A 19,468-nucleotide genomic window follows, 5' to 3' on the forward strand; every position below is an offset into this window, starting at 1 on the left:
TGTCAAAAGCATCTGCGATCACAAGGTGGCAATTGTCCGTCTAGATGTTGCTCTAGAGCCCAATGAGCCCACATACAGTACTGTCTTTGACTTTTCAAGAGCTGACGACAGTTTCATCGTCGCCTCGCTGGCATCATATTTTGATGAGTTTATGTTTTCGAGTGATGCATTAAGTGTTCACTTGTTGAAATGTTTCACAACATTGTCGAAAAATGCACAGCTCAGTGTGTGCCTAAAAGGTGTATACAGCGAAACCCGGAGCACCCATCGTATACTAGAGAGATTATACAGTTGATTCGCCAGATAAAGCGCTTTCGTCGTGGCTCTCGCCCTTCGACAAATCTAAACGCTAACATGACTTAGAAACATTCTTAAAAATTGAAATGGCCCGCCGTGGTTGCTCAGTGGCTATGGTGTTGGGCTGCTGAGCACGAGGTCGCGGGATCAAATCCCGGCTGCGGCGGCCTCATTTCGATGGGGGCGAAATGCGAAAACACCTACTGCAACAACTACTCTGCAACGACACTCTGACTACTACTGCAACAACACTCTGATGACATTCCTAAAAGAAAACTCATCGAAATTCTGGAAAACAGTTGTTCCTCCTGTGTCCAACTCAACTTCTACGGTCGAGAATGGACAGTCGCGCTCAAATAGGTATTCAGCGCTTCAGAGCTGAATACCTATTTTAAGTTTGTTTTTGTTGAAGATAACGGCATTATCTCTAGTTTTCGTTCTGATAGTACTTCAGCATATTTCCTAAAACGTCCGATAACGTTCAGCAGAGTTCATGTAATCAGAGTGGTTCGGCCGCCGTGTCAACAGCACGACGTGCTAAAACCACCGTTTTTCACCGCTGCAGGCTTTCCTAGCATGGTGTGGCTACAAGAGGTGACGAGGACAGACAAGTAGACCAGCGCGCAGGCGTACTCCAGTCAAATGTGGTTCCCTATCAGGCCGCTTGCAGCGTGGCAAGGACTTCTGCGTACCCATATATGCAGCACGGATTCCAGGCGATTCATCAGAGTGGTCCGGCAGCCGTGTCAACAGCACGACGTGCTAAAACCACCGTTTTTTCACCGCTGCAGGTGGGCCAACGGCCATTTTTTTACGATTTGTATTTAGAATATTGCGGCTGCTAAACTGCTCTGTGTTGCCGTATCACACCCTTGTTCGATGTGCGCTTTTCGTTTATGTATAATTGATATTTTGCTTTGCATCAGGGAAAGTGGAAAGAGTGACGCTCTCGAACAATTCACTAAGTCTATTGGAGACAAACCACCTGGATCTATAAGGGAGGTTGTTAAGACTATGATGGAAATGAACGCAAAATTTGCGGAAGTTTTGTCAGAAGTAAAAGCAAAAATGAAAAATATCCACCGATCAAACAACAGCATAAAAGCAGAGCTCAAATCAGTTGCAGCTTCAATGGGCTTTATCAATAGTAACATTGAAGATTTCAAGCAAGAAATTGTAAGCCTTCGACAAAAACTTTCTCAGGTGCAGAAACAAGGCCTGATTTGTCAAACGGAAAACAAGCGGCTGGACAAAGAACTTAAAGAAACACGACGGCAACTGACTGAATCGAAACGTACAGTCGTAGAAATAATCTTGAATTGGAAGGTTTCCCCCGCACTGAAAATGAAGTTCTTGACGAAACTATGCAAAAGATTGCAACATTATTGAACGCTCATCTTGTTGTCGGAGACATAGATGCTATTCATCATGTGCGCACAAAGAGTGATGGACCAGCCAGCGTCATTGTCAGGTTTAATGCGTGCCGAAAGCGCGACATGATCCTACAAGCCGCAAGAAAAAAAAGACCAACAACAGCAATGCTTGGCGCGGAAAAATCTCAACCGCTGTACGTGAACGAACGTCTATGCCCCGAATATAAGGCGCTACTCGCCAAGGCCATCCAAATGAAGCGAGAGCAAAAGCGGAAATTCGCCTGGGTATCGGATGGCAAAATACTTATGCGGAAGACAGATAATTCTAGGGTCATCAGCCTCAAAAGTGAAGATTTAGCCCAAATAGTGTGATTCCGTATGTTTGACTTGCCCGACAGATACAATCTTTAAATCAAGATGGCGTACACATCAAATCAAATTGATGACGTTTCTTTGAAAAAAAAAGCGACTATTTTTCATTGTAACGTACGCAGTTTAAGAAAAACGTAAACCTGTTGACCTCACTTTTGTCGGTGCATAATTTCCCGTATGACGTCATTGCTACAGCTGAGACTTGGCTTTCGAATGATGAAATAGTAGATATGCTAGGGTACAGATTAATATCCCGCCCTCGTGTGTCACGTTATCGTGGGGGCGGTGTCGCCCTTTTTGTGAGAATTAATCTCGACTTTACAATACTGCCTTCGATTACATTCTCTTCCTGCGATATTGAAGTACTGTTTGTGAAAATAGAAACCGGTTATATCGTAGGCGTGGTCTATCGACCTCCCAACGCGAGCCTTGGCAGTTTTCTCGATAAAATGGTATCAATTTGATCTTGCTTACGAAACTGCCAAGCTACGCAGGTTGTAATCGTTGGTGACGGGAACATTGATACACTTAATCCAATGCACAAGGATTATTCTTATCTCCTTAAATCGTTCAATTTCCGAAATTTGATATGTCATCCGACGCATGTAACAGGCACTACGGCTACTCTAATATATCACGCATTGACGAACATCGAGTCTGGAATTGATAGTGGAGTGTACAATCTACCTCTTTCAGACCATTTGCCCATCTTCACGGCATTTAACAGCCAAAGTTTAAAGAATAAGGATGACGGGAGGCTTATGACCAGATTAGATTACAGGAAGCTTAGAGATAAAATCCATGAGGCCGTCTTTGAACAAGTGTAAAATGATAATTTGCACATAGAGTTTTCAAATTTATTTATTTCATTAGCCATTTGATAAATGAGTGTAGCAGTACATATACTCGAAATTCTTATAATGAGACTATGTGTCCATGGATGACGACACAAATTTTGGAAATACTTAAAACAAAAGAATACTGGTATAAATAATGGAGGCATAATAGGAGTAATGCTTACTACGTCAGTACAGGACATTTCGCAACAAAGCGGTGTCAATGATGAGAGTCTTAAAAAGATTTTAATTCGAAACGTATCAGTCAAGCTGCCGGCGACTCCAAACAACTGTGGCGAATAGTAAACGAGGTTACTGGTAAAAAGTAAAAAAAAAGTATGTTTGTCCTCCCACTGCCGATGCAGACACTGTCGAAGACTTCAACACATATTTTACTACTGTAGGTCCCGCACCAGCCGCTTAACTACCACAGCTGAATAGTGAAGCTCCTCCCGCTCCTAATCCAGTAGTAACTCCGTTTATTCTAGAAGAGATAGAGCTCAGTGACATCGTTTTAAAAGTATTAAATACACCAAACAATAAAGCGTCAGGACCAGACGGCATTTCTGTAAGGGTGTTAAGGAAAATATTGATATATTAGGCCCAGTTTTGTGTCGAATGTTCACTCTATTACTCGAGCAATATTTCCAAATTCTCTAAAAATTGCTAAAGTCATTCCAATCCATAAAGAAGGTGATCCGTCTGACCCTTCAAATTATAGGCCAATCTCTGTTTAAGGTATAATCAATACTGCTTTTTAAAAAATTTTATCGAATCGGATGAAAATATTCATTGATAAGTACAATGTGCTCTGGCATCAGCAACATGGCTTCAGACCTCGTTTCTCAACAGCTACTGCAGTCTTCACGTTAACGCAAAAGATAAATATGGCTTTACAACTAAATAAACTAGTAGACGTCATCTTTTTAGATTTAAAGAAAGCATTCGATACCGTGGATCATTCCATCTTATTGGACAAACTTAAACATTCCGGGTTTCGAGGCAAAGTATTTGACTTTTCATCAAGTTATATGTACGATCGATCTCAGGTTGTGAAAATCAATAACATAACTTCTTCGAAACAAAATATCGTTACTGGAGTCCCTCAAGGCTCCACATTAGGTCCGCTTCTTCTTTCTTTGTATATAAATGACCTGCAACAAATTATAGACTCTGCAGAAATATTCATGTACGTAGAGGACACATGCATTATAGTAACTGCGAATAATATTGCAGAACTTAATCACAAGGTAAATGCAGAGTTAAATAGAGTTTCCGACTGGTTTTTGGCTAACAAATCAACAATTAACACAAAGAAAACAAAATATATTGTTTTTCAGCCACGCTTCAAAATTGTAGATACTACACCTTGAAACATACATATAAATAGCATTCCATAAGATCAGACAAGTTCTTACAAATACCTTGGGGTAATTTTTGATAATCACTTGCAATGGGAAGATCACATAAACAGTGTCTGCTCTAGATTGTCATCTGGTTGCCACGGCTTAATTCTAGCCCGCGAGTACTTTGACACCTCAATTTTACGACTTATGCATTTTGCGTTTATTGAAAGTCACTTAAGGTATTGCATTGACTCGTGGGGATGGGCGTATAAACCATATTAAATCCTATTATTAAGCTTCAAAATGCGCAATTAGAATTATGTCTCATTCTAAGAATTACGATCACACGGCCCCATTATTCCACCAATATCGCATATTACCATTCGACTATTTACGTCAGCAGAGCATTTCGTTGTGTATTTATAGCGTTGTTAGATTCAACCACCCATTCAGCTCATCCATATTTTACTCGTCGTCGCGATGTACAAGAACTGTAACTGCAGGTCATTTTAATCTCGCACCGTGTAGCAATATACACGGAGAGCGTATGCTACAGGTCACAGCAATAAAACCTGGAACGGACTCCCAGCGGAAGTCATTAATTCCTCGAACTTCCCTAGTGCCCTGAAACAATATTTTCTTTCTTGGTAAAGAAAGAGCAAATAATCAATTTCTTGAAAGATCTGTACAAAGCAAGAATAATTATAATTTTTAGACTATTTTCTGATTATTCCATGTAATTAGTATTACGCGATTGTATCGATTGTGTCGTTTTTCTCATTATGTACGGATTGAATTTCATCAGTTGTATGCTTTACCAACCAGTTCAGTACTAATCGATATTGTCTGCAATTTTTTGTGGGATACGTAAAAAAATGACATCATAGTACACATCCTTACATTGGGATATGTATTCTCCGGTATTTGAACTGTGCCCCTTACACTGTTATTTGGTACTCTGATGTATTCACTTCCTTTTAGTTTACTTGTGAATCTACAACCAACACCTTTGTATATACAGTTACTATTGCTCCTTTTTTTATTCCTGCTAAGCTAGGATTTCCTTTATATTTTTTTACCGGACCTTCAGCTAGCCTACGGCTACAGGTCCGACAAGTGATTGTTACTTGCATATAATATAGCCTGGAAAAAAATCTTTCTTTCCTTAAGACCGTACAACATTCGAAGCATGTTCTTAAAGCAATACTCGGAATACTGTGCGTGGTATCTGGCTATCATCTTTCAGGAATCTGTTGATTCGCAAACTGTTCCTCGTGTCTGGAAGGTTGCTAGAGTTGTACGAATGCACAAATCTGGCAATAGGTGAACATTTTCTAAATATAGACCAATTTTGTTGGTCTATAACATCTACCTGCTGTAGACTACTAGAAAACATAATTCATAAGCATTTTCTACACTGCCTCAATGATAACAACATATTTTTGCATCATCAGCATGGTTTCAGATTAGGTTTTGCCATGGTTACGCAACTAATTGAATTTACTCAATTTGCACTTAATCTTTGTTGGCAGGTTGACACCATATTTGCCGACTACTCCAAAGCGTTCGACAAAGTATGTCATACTAAGCTACTTATGAAGTGAAACTATTTTTAAAGGTAGACATGGGAATAAATTGCTTGGCTGGATCAAAGACCACTTTCATCTGTGGTCCCAGTTTCTTCAATTTAATAAAGAGTGCTCATCTTCAGTCGGTATTTCCTCCAGTGTTCCACATGTATTAGGACTACATTTATTCATTATTTACATTGATGATGTCGTGAATGTTCTAACACTCCTGTTAAGCACCATTTGTATGCAGACGACTGTGTCTTGTACTCTAACATTACCACTGTCAATAACTAAGAGATGCTGAATAACCCGTTCAATACTTTCTGCAACTGGAGTAAGACCTGGCAAATGGACATTAACTTCAATGGTATCTATGATCTTTCGGACAAAAAACAACCCCTGAATTTCGCCTACACTAGTGATGATGAAATTTTGACTTACGTCAGCGCCGTTAAAGTACCTTGGTGTAACGTTTTCTTGCAATTAAAAATGGTACAGGCACGTCGGCTTAATTTGTTCCAGGACACTAAAGCGACTTGGGTATTTAAAAAGAACACTAAAACAGACAGCAAGAAATGTAAACTAGCAGCTTATAAATACCTTGTGAGGCCCACTCTAGAACATGCATCTCTTGTCTGCAGTGGCGTAGCCAGAAATTTGGTTCGGGGGGGGGGGGGGCTCACACTGGAGCTTGGCCTCCTGACATAACTTGTCGAGGGATCAAATACATGAGTAATAACTGCATTGTGATTGCCAAAGGTGCTGCAAACAAATTCTTGAACGCTAAACACTGTTAAAACAAGTAAAATATGTATTTTTTCATAAAATACTGTATTCTTATGTCCTAAAAATTGTGCCAGAAATAACTGATATCAATGCCTCCATGCATGTTGTTTGTCTATTTATTCAGAAATAAAATATCACACGAACTTTTGAAATATATGAATGCGAAACATGCAAAAGAGTGCATGCCGCTGATATGATAAATGTAAAGCCCATTAAATGAACATGTTGAGGACAAATATGTTAATGATACTTTGTCATTCGAAAGCCTTGTTTACTTTTCTGTACATATGCAACGGGCAGGGAAAAATCTCAGTGGCACTGTTCTTCATTCCAATGTACTGCGCAGGAGCAGCTGTCACTGGTTCCGTATTGTAATTGCACCGAAATCGTACTAGCAACAGAGATCCCATATAGAAAGCAGCACTTTTGCAAAATTAACATTAGAAATTCGAAGTACACTGGAATACACAAATGCCAAGATAAAGATTGATAAAAAGCAAAAAAAAAAGTTTCTCAGGAAACAAAGTTCACTGCATGTATCCACAAAACCTCGTAATAAGATATTTAAATATACGTTTAAGTAACCAATAAATCTACGTATCTAAGCAAAAGTCACTTTATACGGGGTGTCTCAGGTAATTTTAGCCAGAGTTTAAAAATATGCCGATGCACTGTTGCGTTTCGCCTGCGACACGCGGTTTTGCCGGCGCGACTGCGGCGGGGCGGCAGACATTTTGGCCCGATCGTCGTCGCCGCAACGCTCCCCGCCAGGTGTTTCCAGGCGTTTCCAGGCATGTTCCGATGCCACGTGTCTTCATGTGCGTGTGTGAGTGTATGTGCCATTGTGCCCAAACCGGGCGATGCGAAAGCAGGGGTCACCCTCTCATTCCAGTCATTGTGCCCGAACCAGGCGGTGCGACAGCAGGGATCACCCTCTCATTCCAGTCATTGTGCCCGACCGGCAGCGCTACGACAGTGTGCGTCACCATTAGCCCATTGTACATTCACGTGCTCGTCTATTGAGGGGTTCCTTCTTGCCCTCAACTGCGAGAGTATAAAAACAGCTGCCCCCGGACGCCAAAAGGAGGGCTCCGATTTCTTCTGTTGAGTAAAGTGCTCTCCCGTCTCTCTACTTCGGTCAACCTGACCGCCAACTCTTTGCGATGTTAAAATAAACAAGTTGTTTTGTTGTTACCAGTCGACTCATGCTTTGCCGGGACCTTCGGATGCTTCCAGTTGTACCCCAGGCCGCCAGGCCAACGCTACCCTTGGGGCTTGCGACCCAGGTACAACCACGGGCGTCAGCGCCGAGTTCCCAACAACCGATCGTACCAGCGGTGCGATCCAAACATCTGGTTGGCAGCGGTGAGATCGCCTCCGACTTCAAACAACTGTCTGCCAGCGGTGAGATCGCGACAACGGAGGCCAGCAGCGAAGAGATGCAGTTGACTGTATGCTGAGCAGCTCAACGACGATGCGGGAGCAGTGCAACGAGCCCTGTGTGACGACTGGTTGCCTGCAGCGGAACGACTGCGCGGAATTCCTGCCTGCGAGGTTTGGTGAGTGCGGGACTTTCTTCTTCTGAGCTTTGCCAGGCTTTTGTTAGTGTCAGAAACAGAGCTGGTAATTGTGGTTGTCGTTGCTGCCGGGTTAGTTTGCGGCAAGACAATAGTAAGCAGTAGAGAAAGCAGCATTCAGAGCAGCCATGGATTTGAAGTCGTTGCGCAAACCGAAATTGTTGGAGCTTGCAAGAGAGTTGGGTCTGGATGTCTCGGACAAACTCAGAAAACCAGAACTGATAAAGGCTATTCTTGAGTTAGAGGCTGAGGATGACGAGCTGTCGGAATGCCTTGAGACCATTGAAGAGAGGGAGACTGCAAAAAAACAGGAGCGTGAACGTAAAGAACAGAAAGAAAAAGAAGAGCGTGAACGTAAAGAACAGAAAGAGCGAGACCAACAAGAGCGTGACCGTCAACACGCTTTGGAAATGAAGCGTCTTGAGGTAGAGATGGAACGCGCTCGTAATGGAAGTCAGGCACACGGTGCAGGAGAACGCGTATTGTTCAAAATGACTGACCTGATGCGGCCGTTTAAGCTTGGAGAGGACATTGGTTTGTTCCTGGTTAACTTTGAGCGAACGTGCGAGAAGCAGGGGTTCTCTCGGGAAACGTGGCCACAGCGCTTGCTCACTTTGTTACCCGGCGAGGCGGCCGACGTAGTCGCTCGCTTGGATAGAGAGGAGGCAGAGGATTTCGACAAAGTAAAATCGAGTCTGCTAAAAAAGTACCGGCTGTCTGCGGAAGCGTTCCGTCGGAAGTTTCGGGAAAATGAGAAAGGCAGAAGTGAGTCATATACAGAGTTTGCGTATAGGCTTATGTCAAACATGCAGGAGTGGCTCAAAGAAGAGAAAGCCTTTGGTGACCACGATAAAGTTCTGCAGTGCTTCGGGCTAGAACAGTTTTATAGTCGGTTACCGGAGAACGTGCGATACTGGGTCTTGGATAGGCCAGACGTTTGTACGGTGGCTAAAGCCGCTGAGCTAGCCGAGGAGTTTGTGACGCGTCGAGCTCGCGGAGCTAAGGACGGTCAAAAGGGTGAATTTGGCTCGAAGTTTGAGAGGCCGAGGTTCACGCCCATGAGATTAAAGGGGGACACGCGTAGTGAGGATGCGAGTGAAAGCAGTCCGACCAAACGTAAAGAGACGGCGGCAGCCAAACGCAGAAAGCGGTTCGAGATGAGGCGAGCGCGCGTTTGTTATACGTGCCAGAAGCCGGGTCACTTTTCGGCGCAGTGTCCGGAAACAACACCAAAAGTTGTGTTTTTTTCAATAGGCAGCACCGACGAGAACATGAAGCTTCTCGAGCCTTACATGCGAGACCTCCTCGTGAACGGGAAAGAGTGCCGAGTGCTTCGCGATTCCGCAGCTACGATGGATGTAATTCACCCGTCTTACGTAGAACCCCATATGTTCACGGGCGAGTGCGCGTGGATCAAGCAAGCCGTGGAAGCTCATAGCGTGTGTCTGCCGGTAGCAAAAGTGCTTATTGAAGGACCTTTCGGAGCGCTTGAGACGGAGGCGGCAGTGTCATCTATGCTGCCCCCCCAGTACCCGTACCTATTTTCAAACAGGTCCGATCACCTCCTGCGCGAGAAGGGGCTTTTGTTTGGTGAAGCTAGTGTTCAGGCCTTAACCAGATCGAAGGTTCGGGAGCTCGCTGCAAAGGCGGTAGTTGCGGGGCCGACGTTATCAAACAACGAAAAAGGGTCAGAGGCGCAGCAAGCTGATATTCAGAGCACGCCCGAACTGAATAAACTTGAGTCTGTAACGTTAAAGGCGCCAGATACTGGAGAGGAAACGCCCGACACGGGAAAGTTAGAAGAGCTATCTACTGATTTGCTCATCGCGCCTACGTCAGACGGACTTGATAGGTTGCTAAAAGTCAGCCGGTCGGCTTTGATAGCCGAGCAAAAGAAGGATGGTGGCCTAGAAAACATACGCTGCAATGTCCAGGAAGGTATCGCCAGGAAAAATGCGCGTTTTGTGGAACGAGGTGGAGTCCTGTACCGGAAGTATCTAGACCGCAGAGGAGTGGAGTTCGATCAGCTGATCGTGCCTCAATGCTATCGTCAGGATCTGTTGCGCTTGACGCATGGGGGTTCGTGGTCCGGACACCTAGGAGTTAAGAAAACTAAGGACCGTCTCTTGCAAGAGTACTATTGGCCAGGGTGTTTTCGGGACGCAGACCACTTCGTGAGGTCATGTGACACCTGTCAGCGGGTGGGCAAACCAGGGGACAAATCGAGGGCGCCGTTGAAATTGGTACCTATCATTACGGAGCCTTTTAGACGGCTCGTTATTGATACAGTGGGACCTCTGCCGGTAACAGCCACGGGGTACAGACACATTTTGACTGTGATCTGCCCAGCGACAAAGTTCCCTGAAGCAGTGCCGCTTAAAGAACTCAGCTCAGTTGAGATAGTCAATGCACTACTGTCCATATTTGCGCGAGTTGGTTTCCCTGCGGAAATCCAATCAGATCAGGGCACAGTGTTTACTAGCGCTTTGACGACAACTTTTCTCGAAAGGTGTGGGGTAAAGCTGTTACACAGCTCAGTGTACCACCCACAGTCGAATTCCGTTGAGAAGCTCCACTCCGTCATGAAGCGCGTGTTGAGAGCATTGTGTTTTGAACATCGAACTGACTGGGAGCTGTGTCTGCCTGGGGTGATGTTTGCTTTAAGGACCGCGCCGCATGCGGCTACGGGGTTTTCGCCAGCTGAACTGGTGTACGGTCGCTCGCTTCGATCTCCGCTTCGCATGCTTCGAGAATCGTGGGAAGGTAGGGGCGGCGACCCAGTCGTGGTGGAGTACGTACTTAAGCTCTTCGAACGCTTAAGAAGGGCACAGGAGTTGTCAGGTGAAGCAATGACAAAGGCCCAGCAGAGGGCCAAGGTTTAATATGATCGGACAGCCAGGGCCCGTCGTTTTGAGGTGGGCGATGAGGTCATGATATTGCGCACATCGCTAAACAACAAACTAGACGTGCAGTGGGAGGGCCCAGCACGAATTGTTCAGAAACTGTCGGACGTTAACTACGTGGTAAGTCTGCCAGGAAAGCGGAAAGCACAGCAAGTTTACCACTGTAATCTGCTCAAACCCTATAAACAACGGGAAGCAGTGGTGTGCATGATGGTAAACGTTCCTGAAGAGCTTCCGGTCGAGCTTCCCGGACTAGGCTCAGTGACGAACAGGGAAGACACCGGTCAAGTCATTAGTGACCTTATCAGTAAAGCACCGCTGTCGCCCGAGCAGAAAACCGAACTACACCAGCTTTTACAAGAGTTTCAAGGTCTGTTCTCTGAGAGGCCTGGTAGGACTTCTGTACTTACTCATGATATAGAACTTACCTCCCCAGAGCCAGTACGATCCAAGGCGTATCGGGTGTCACCCCGCCAGAGCGATATTATGGAGGCTGAGGTAAAGAAAATGCTACAGCTCGGTGTTATTGAGGCAGGTGAGAGTGATTATACCTCCCCTTTGATTTTAGTTGAGGTACCGGGCAAGGAACCTCGTCCTTGCGTCGACTACCGCAGGCTTAATTCCATCACTAAGGATCAAATTTATCCGATCCCTAACATCGAGGAGCGCCTTGAGAAAGTTAGTAGCGCTCAGTTTATTTCCACCCTAGATCTTGTCAGGGGTTATTGGCAGGTTCCACTTACAGAAGAGGCTAGTAGGTATGCGGCGTTCATTTCACCAATGGGAACATTCCGTCCTAAAGTGTTGAGTTTTGGTTTGAAGAACGCGCCATACTGTTTTTCAAGCCTCATGGATAAAGTGTTGCGGGGACAGCAAGAATTCGCTTTACCGTATCTAGACGACGTAGCGATATTCTCCGCATCCTGGTCTGAGCATATGGCACACTTGCGGGCAGTGCTAACCCGCCTGCGCGAAGCGGGCTTGACAGTCAAGGCTCCTAAGTGCCAGTTAGCACAGGCCGAGGTTGTCTACCTCGGTCACGTGATTGGTCAGGGTCGTCGCCGCCCCTCTGAAATAAAAGTGGCCGCTGTGCGAGACTTTCCGCAACCGCGCACAAAGACCGATATTCGGTCGTTCTTAGGTGTCGCCGGCTACTATCAGAGGTACATCCCCAGGTACTCTGATATCGCGGCTCCCCTGACGGATGCTCTAAGAAAGACAGAGCCCCAAACAGTCGTCTGGGACGAGACAAAGGAAAGAGCTTTTAGCGCCCTAAAGAGTGCCCTAACAAGCCAGCCTGTGCTACGATCGCCAGACTATACAAAAGGGTTCGTTGTTCAATGCGATGCTAGTGAGCGAGGCATGGGCGTTGTACTGTGCCAACGGGAAAATGGAGAAGTAGAACACCCCGTCCTGTATACTAGTCGTAAGCTGACCAGTCGTGAGCAGGCGTATAGCGCCACCGAGAAAGAGTGTGCATGTCTCGTGTGGGCCGTTCAGAAATTGTCATGCTATCTAGCCGGCTCGAGGTTTATCATTGAGACGGATCACTGCCCTCTCCAATGGCTGCAGACCATCTCTCCCAAAAATGGCCGCCTCCTGCGCTGGAGCCTCGCTTTACAACAATATTCCTTTGAGGTGCGTTACAAAAAGGGGAGTCTCAACGGTAACGCCGATGGCTTAAGTCGAAGCCCCTAACGTAGGAATCAGCCTAAAAATTGTTTGTTACTGATGTTTTTCTTCCTGAGGCAGGATTTTTTTTAACATATTGCTTTTGTTTAGTGTTTCAAAGTGATGATATGCTTTCTAGTGCAATTTTTCAATTTGTGGACGCGTTCTGAGTGATGCTAGACTACTGTAAGGAACTAGGCAGTGGTATAAAAAGGGGAAAGAGCCTGGCAGGGCTTAGTGAGGGTTGTGCCGTGCTTGCTGACTGAGCGGTTGAGTTTCAGCGTAGTTCTAACGCTTGCCGGGAACGAGAGCAAAAATGTGAACTCTCCCGAAGTCACTTTGCAGTGTCCCGTGCGAACCTGAACGAGAGAACGAGGCCTTCTCTGTGCGCTGCGCTCAAGAAACGTCGAGGGACGCCCGACCTCGGTTATGAGCATCATCGAGCGACATCCCTCCGGACAGCGGATGCAGTCCCCTGTCCATCGGGATCTCCTTCCCCCGGCGGGGCGGTCTGTTGCGTTTCGCCTGCGACACGCGGTTTCGCCGGCGCGACTGCGGCGGGGCGGCAGACATTTTGGCCCGATCGTCGTCGCCGCAACGCTCCCCGCCAGGTGTTTCCAGGCGTTTCCAGGCATGTTCCGATGCCACGTGTCTTCATGTGCGTGTGTGAGTGTATGTGCCATTGTGCCCAAACCGGGCGATGCGAAAGCAGGGGTCACCCTCTCATTCCAGTCATTGTGCCCGAACCAGGCGGTGCGACAGCAGGGATCACCCTCTCATTCCAGTCATTGTGCCCGACCGGCAGCGCTACGACAGTGTGCGTCACCATTAGCCCATTGTACATTCACGTGCTCGTCTATTGAGGGGTTCCTTCTTGCCCTCAACTGCGAGAGTATAAAAACAGCTGCCCCTGGACGCCAAAAGGAGGGCTCCGATTTCTTCTGTTGAGTAAAGTGCTCTCCCGTCTCTCTACTTCGGTCAACCTGACCGCCAACTCTTTGCGATGTTAAAATAAACAAGTTGTTTTGTTGTTACCAGTCGACTCATGCTTTGCCTGGACCTTCGGATGCTTCCAGTTGTACCCCAGGCCGCCAGGCCAACGCTACCCTTGGGGCTTGCGACCCAGGTACAACCACGGGCGTCAGCGCCGAGTTCCCAACAACCGATCGTACCAGCGGTGCGATCCAAACAGCACTCTAAGACGACGCGACCAAGTGCATGTTGCTAACTTTTCTACGTGGTGTCTCACGCTATATTTTGTATTTTGCTTAATTAGATTTTTAGTCAAGATTAATAAACCAACTTCTTAAGTAACGAAGTGAGGAAAAAAATTCCATTTAGAAAATTGCAGGGCGGTTTGCAAAGCATCCGAATAAACAGTTTCTGTCTTTCTATATATATATTAGGTATTAGTGTATTTCAGCTTACTGATGATGCCCGCGAACTACAAAACTAGTGACATGCCCGCTTGCGCGTAGTGATTGCACTGCTCCCCAACGTTCCGCGCACAAACAGCCATAGGCGCGCTACCGCTTGAATGGCGTCAGGGTAACCACGTAGGCATCGGCTGTGCCGTTTACGCCAGCGATGTGCTCCCCTCGCGAAAGTTCGTCATAGCGATAAGCAGACGCAGTGGTTATCGCTTGTGCTGCCGGAAGCAACAGGTCCGTCATTTCACGATAGCTGTAAGCAAATTGAACATCCCTAAATAAAAAAAAACTAAGTTTAAGTAAAATGGTGGAATAACAGTATCATTAGTGACCAGACGCGGTATTTCACTGAATTTACGTTTATTTTCCATGCGCTTTCACAGCAAGCGCTCGAAGAGGTCACCTTCTGCAGCGACACAACACTGGGATCTTCTGAGAACGCTTTCTGTCGCTGCCTTGAGCACCGTCGGTGAAATGCTGTGGCTGACTTCAATTATGTTCTCCTTTAAGGCTTCTGGAGTCGTCGTTTCCATCGTGTATACGTGATCCTTAATATAGCCCCAGAAGAAAACGTCAACAGGGTTGAGGTCGGATGACATTGCCAGCCACAGCACAGGCTCGTTTCTCCCCATCAATTGCCCTGGTAAAGTAACATCAAGGCTTGCTCGTGCTTTACTGTCGTGCTTGACTGGCCCCGTCATGCTGACACTACATTGCGTCAAGCTGGGCTAGTGGCATGTTGCAGCAGAAGTCTTCAAGCTGCGCTTTAAGGAACTAAAATACCTCTTGCCGGTCAGAGTTTTGCTAAAAAAATTGGGCCAACGACTGCGCTGTCATATATTCCGCACCAAACGTTAAAAGACCACTGATATTGGCGGCGTGATATTCCTAGCCAGTGGGGATTTTTCTCATTTCTATAGTGGGCGTTGTGGATATTTACTTGGCAATTTCAGGAAAAGTTCATCTCGTCAGTCCGGATATTTTGGTGAGTAAGTCAGAATCCTACTCCTCCAGAATCAAAATCCAATTCTCAAAGTTGAGTCTTTTTTGAAGATCCCTTGACTCCAGGCATTGAGGCCACTGCAGGTGATAAAGGTGCAGTCCAGCTGTTTTAAAATCATCCAGGGAGTTGAGTTGGACGCACCGAGCTATGCGCCACGCGACGCGTGCTAGCGTGTGGATTAGCCGCCGTGAAAGACAAAACGTTGGAGCGAACCTCATTATTTATGACTGAAGCTCTATGCCTCTTTCTTGCGAAGCTGCGGTTTGCTTCAGCGACTCGTAGGTGTTGAATATTGTCATCGGGCTCAGTCGCGTACCCGGGTGCCAGCTTCGAAATATTCTTGCCGCCTGCCGTCTCTGTCTGCTTGCAGCTACTAGGGTAAGGATCGTGTTTCCTTTTTCCTCGTTGGAAAGAAGGCATCACGAAACTGCTCGCGGTTTAGCGGCCGATGCACGATAGTCTGTTTATCGCTGGCTGGAATTACCAGCTACCACTACAACCACGTCAATCAGTCGCTTTACAAAGCACAGGAGATGACGGTTGCTAGCTTAAATCGAACAACCAACGCTTGCATCGCTGCTCTGTCGCTTTTTAAGTGGCAGCTAGTGCATCTATGGCTGTTTGTGCGCGGAAAGCTTGGGAGCAGTGCAATCACGACGGACATGTCACGTTGTGTTTTGTGCATTTCGCGGGAATCCGCAGTGAGCTGAAAAACACTAATATTTAATAGATGGAAAGAGAGAAACTGTTTATTCGGACGCTTTGCAAAGCACTCTGAAACTTTCTAATTCTAATTTTTTTCCTAGTTTCGTTGCTTCAGAAGTTAGTAAATAATCTTGACTCATTTTCTAATTAAACGAAATACAGAAATAGCTACACAGTGCATTCAAAAGTGAGATACATGCATTTGGTCGCGTCGTCTTAGAGTGCATCGGCATATCTTTAAACTCTGGCTAAAGTTAGCTAAAACACCCTGTATAATACGCCAAACAAGGCAACTAAACATGTTGCGCGATCACAGATTCACAGATTACGGAATCCTAAGGCCCGCACCCCTCCTCCCTCCACTCCCCCGATGAAGCGCGCGCGACGGAAGGCGGCGCACTTCCTTCCCGCTTTTCCCCGCTGCGTACACAAGACTGAACCACCATCGCCGGCTTCCCCTTCCACCCCCCCTCCCACTACGATTTAACTCGCACATACAGAATGCGGCGCGCGCTGACGATGTTATCGCCCTTGGACTTCATACGGAACACGACGGCGACGGCAGGAATGCGCCTTGAGTGTCCACCTAATTGCTATAGCAACAATATAGTAAGAGTATCCGGCAAGTGAAAAGTCCTATGGCCTATTACTTTTCGCAAAAGTAGTAACAAAATCGAACTTCCAGCATGCGACAATTTGTTGCGCGGCAACAATGCCTTTTGTGTGTGTGTGTGGGGGGGGGGGGGTGCAGCGAAAAGTAAGAAACGCAAAGGAAAGCATCTTGGCCACAATCGAATGCCTACTTGGGGCACCTAATGTAGCTACCTAAGGAATATCTAAGAAAACGTGAGACGCTTGGTCCGCAGAGAAGCATATGCTCGTTATCCTACACTGGCGAGATAAGACTTTCCGTAAACGTTGCGATAACATCGAAACGGTAGTGATGCCTCAAGCGAACGCGTTGCAATCTGTCGAGTCCCCACAATGGTGACGGCGAGCGACCATTGCTTCTTTTTCTCGTCTGCTAGTCAGAAACGTCCAAAACTCTCCGAGGCCGAAATCCGCTCGGCCGGAGAAAAACGAACGCGCACCGCAGTGCGCCACGCGGTTGTCAGGGCAACACATGAAAACGCATAACCTCTGGCTGGCTCTAGTAGCCTGCGGGGTAGCGAGAACAAAAAATTGGAGAGGCTCAATGTGTCCTCGCGAATAAAATTCAAAGTATAAAAAACAAATAAGAACGCAGTTACCCTTTCTGGCTTCAGTGTCTTGACATGGATGCTTTGGCGCAGGTGAAAAAGATGTTGATATTGTTTTTGTGACATGATGCCAAATATGAACCATCAGAACGCTTCGTCTCATCGGACCTGGCTGCTGCATTGTCAACTTGTCTGATAGTGTATTGATTTGGCTCGTTTCGTTGTATGGTCCGATGTACGACTTTAGAAAAGTAAATGCTGCTTTGGCATCAAATGTTAATAGAACGTTAAACTCACAAAGATACGGAATTGAAAATGTGAAGCACGACTTTGGATATGTCAATGCACCTTTCGCATCAAAACATTATGTGATCTTTATACCTCTAAAGTTCCTTAATTGAAATCCAGGCGCTCCGTAGATTCTGCGGCCTCTGGCGAGAGGCCGCGGCGGGCCCGCTCGCCATCAAAGCGCCCTTGAAACTTTGTGATCGGGTGGGGATCTTTGCGTTATGTGACTCCAGGTGCATGGTCGTCGCCATGAAATCCAGCCCGAGTTCACAATCTTCGTGACGAAATATTTTTTCGGGCGCCAAAAATACATTCTAAAGAAAATCCAGAATAATTTCCGGCGCCATGGGTTGTTTTGATTCGCAGTGCATCACAGCCCGAAAAAATTTCGGGGACGGGGGGTGTGGGGGCTGAAGCCCCATAAGCCCCCCCCGCCCCTGGCTACGCCCCTGCTTGTCTGGTCACCTCACTGCGCATCTAACGTATCAAGGCTTCAGGCTGTGCAGAAGAAAGCTGTTATATTTATTTGCAGCCGATATAATCGCAATTTCTCCCTTTCTCTGCATCCTGCCATCCTATCGCTTGAGCCGTTGGCACACAGACGCACGTGCAAAAGTATTATAATGTTGCACGAAATTCTACCTGCTTCTGTTTTCATCGATTTACCTGTGACATTTGTTAGCTCTTCTGCGCGTATAAACCGAAAGAGCCAATCCTTGAATATTGTTCCCTTCTGATCTTACTTAGATAGCTTCAAATTTTCCTTGTCCGTTTACCATTGAATGTTGAAATAAGATGACCTACATACCACCTCCGATAATTGCTACATGGGCCTTTTGTAAACATGTTGATTGTATGTTATATTAATGTACTTACCCGCTTCCTGCTATGTTCCAGATCTGAGGTAGCAGCATTTCTAAATAAAAAATAAAATAAAATCTCTGTGACTACGTTTTGTACTTATGCGCTGGAGTGCATACACTCTTAAAAAAAAGAGAGTCAAAAGAGGGTCACGACTACCTCGACTCTCTTTTTTCAGTCGCTGACTACCTTTTTTTCCAAGGGTAGTCACAAAACGAAGTCGGGATTGACGCATGAAATGGATGACTCCCATGCTGCTTGAAGGGAGTCAGTGAAAGGCACATATGATGTTATAGGTTGCAGTGAATGTGGATTTGTTGGTTCACTCAATCAAATAACTGATTGACTATACCAAAGGAAAGAGCACGATATGTAACTACCCGAGTTCAACCCTATAGCCGCTAAAAGTAAAATGCGTTTCATGCAGTGCTGTATTACAGCATAATCAGGATAGCAAGAAAGGCAAATTGTTTTTTTAAATTTTTCAGTAAGAAATATTTGAAGCAGGGTGGTACAACACCAAACTCCAAAAGTAATAACACTGGTTGGTATATTTATGCAACACACTGTACATTAATATGTATTTTGTACATAAAGATACCTTAAGGGGAGGGGGGGGGAGTGCATAAATATTGATTGCCCATGCACAGAATGGAAAAAACAAGAAAAAATACAACACGAATATACACACAACGTCAACAGAACACAAACTGTGAAGTACACCCACTTAGAGTTCATAACATAAAGGTAAGCAAATATTACAATTTTTAATGAAACCACTAATTCACATCTGGGTACCACTTTCCCTGCCAGATAAAGATCGAGGAACTCTGGTAATACCTCATCTTCTGGTTGCGCCGCACAGACTACATTGCGTTTAGATACCTTACGTGCTTATCGATGTCTCCTGAATTCAACAAGTCCCATCTTGTCTAACAAGAACAGAACCTCATCCTGAGCCGCAAAAATACCTGCAATCTGTCCAAATTGTGGGTCGTCTGCCTTACCCGTCGTGGTTGCTCAGCGGCTATGGTATTGGGCTGCTGAGCACGAGGTCGCGGGATCGAATCCCGGCCACGGCTGCCGCATTTCGATGGCGGCGAAATGCCAAAACACCCGCGTACTTAGATTTAGATGCACATTAAAGAACCCCAGGTGGTCGAAATTTCCAGAGTCCTCCACTACAAGTGCCTCATAATCGGAAAGTGGTTTTGGCACGTAAAACCCCATAAGTCAATTTTGTCTCCCTT

This window comes from Dermacentor variabilis, chromosome 5, assembly GCF_050947875.1.
Source record: "Dermacentor variabilis isolate Ectoservices chromosome 5, ASM5094787v1, whole genome shotgun sequence".
NCBI lineage: Eukaryota > Metazoa > Arthropoda > Arachnida > Ixodida > Ixodidae > Dermacentor > Dermacentor variabilis.